Genomic DNA, 2,150 nt, shown 5'->3' with positions numbered 1-2,150 from the left:
TTCGACCAAAACACCATGATCTATTGTGACTATGGGTTGAGAGCATCTATGAAGATCTTTTGGATCATAGCTAATCATGACCGAAGGTTCTTTAGTTGCTCTATGTATAAGGTAACAGGCTTCCTAATTTCTCTTTAATTTTCTATCACTCAGTTTATCCATTTTTTTAATTTTTTAGGATAGAGAAAAAGAGGATATGGGTTTTTTCAATGATATGATCCCCCATCTGCACACGTACAAGAGAGCTTACAAACAAACTGGTCCAAAAAAATAGAAACCTAAAGGCTAAGATCGTGTCTGCAGAGAGAGGAAAATCTATTTGGCTCAATGTCTGCTTGCTTCATGGGTATTCATCGGTGCTCCATTGGCACTGAAGTAGAGTGCCAGCGACAAGGATCTAAAATAGTTCACTTCATTGATATAGCTATCAAGAGAGGGGTCAAGTATATTTTCAAACTTTTGGAGTCTCAATGTAACTTTTAGGATCCTAATATCTATAATAAAAAATTTTGGGATCTTTATCTAATGAGTTTTATTAAGTCATGAATTGACATATTTACTATTTAGTACCTTCAATGTCCTAATATGTTCTTTGTATGGTCAATAATGACATATTATAATACTCTGACTAGGTATCCCAATAATGAATAACTTATTTATGAAATAAAAAAATGTACGCATTCATAAAATCACAAATATTCAGTGTTCACCTGTATACATCCATACACATTGATACAAGTTTCATTTCTGCCTCTAATCCATATTAGTCATCCGTAGATATCCATACACATTTGTATAATTTTATTTTTATCTATAGTCCACACAATTATATGTACACATCCATATACATTCATACAATTATCATTTCTGCTATAATCCATACAATCATTATACACATTCATACATATTCATATGATTATCATTTTTGCCTATTGTCCGTACAATCACCTATACACATCTATACATATTCATACAATTATCATTTCTATCTACAATTCAAACTAGCTTTCATCTGTATACATTCATACACATTCATACAATTATCCTTTTCACGATGCATAGATATATAATGACTGTCATAATCCTATTATTATGGATAAGTTTATACCTGTGCCATTATACATCCAATTATATTTTAAACATATTTTCAATTAAGAAGTAACCAAAAGCTATATATCAGCCAACACATTCATAGCAACATAAAATAAAACTTTGTATATGTTTCAGTCATTGAACAACAAAAAGCTCTATAAATGTATCAGTCATTAAACAACAAAATACTCTATATCATTTCATATATTCACAGCACCATAAAAAAAAAAGCTTTGTACATGTATTAGTAGATAAACAACAAAAAGCTCTATATTAATCATGTATCCCCAAATACAATGAATCTATACATATATCAGCACATAAATATCACCAAAAATAATACTGTCACGCCCCTGATCGAGATTGTGAATCGAGGGTCGCGGCAACCGCCGCATACTCATGAAGAACTCTCTCCATAAGCATGCAAGGCATCTCATCACGATATCAATGCATCACAGTGGAATAAATTAAATAATTATTATTCAACTTTAATTCAAATAATTAAATCAAATGTCTTACATCCAATAAAATTTTACTAACAATAAAACAATAGGTCTAAGTTCAATGAAGTTGACAATGCTAATCTCGCTTCTAAAAGTTCTGTCCCAATATTTCGTCCCACGCTCGAAATTAATTATCTGAATCTGAAAAATAGAAAGAAAGGTAATGAGCTAGACAGCCAGTAAGTAACAAATATCTCAACTAGATAATTCAGATATTATATAATTTTCAAGAATAATGCTGCAAATAAACATAAGAGTATATTTCATGCTGATTTAATACAAATCAAATATTTTAAATATTCACTATAATATAATCATAAATCCGATTCGATTCAAAACACTCGTAACTCAACAGCCTTGACTATGACCAACGTTTAACCCCCAGTGGCGGGGTCCACAGAATACCAGCGCACAACCCTCACTGGCAGGGTCCACAAATACCAGCACACAACCCCCACGACAGGGTCCACAAACACCAGCGCACAACCCCCACTAGCAGGGTCTACTGAGTACCAACGTATAATCCCCATTGGCGGGGCCCACTGAAACATAGTT

The sequence above is a fragment of the Elaeis guineensis genome, chromosome 1, assembly GCF_000442705.2.
Source record: "Elaeis guineensis isolate ETL-2024a chromosome 1, EG11, whole genome shotgun sequence".
In the NCBI taxonomy this organism is placed as follows: Eukaryota; Viridiplantae; Streptophyta; class Magnoliopsida; order Arecales; family Arecaceae; genus Elaeis; species Elaeis guineensis.
This window is presented reverse-complemented; position numbering follows the sequence as displayed.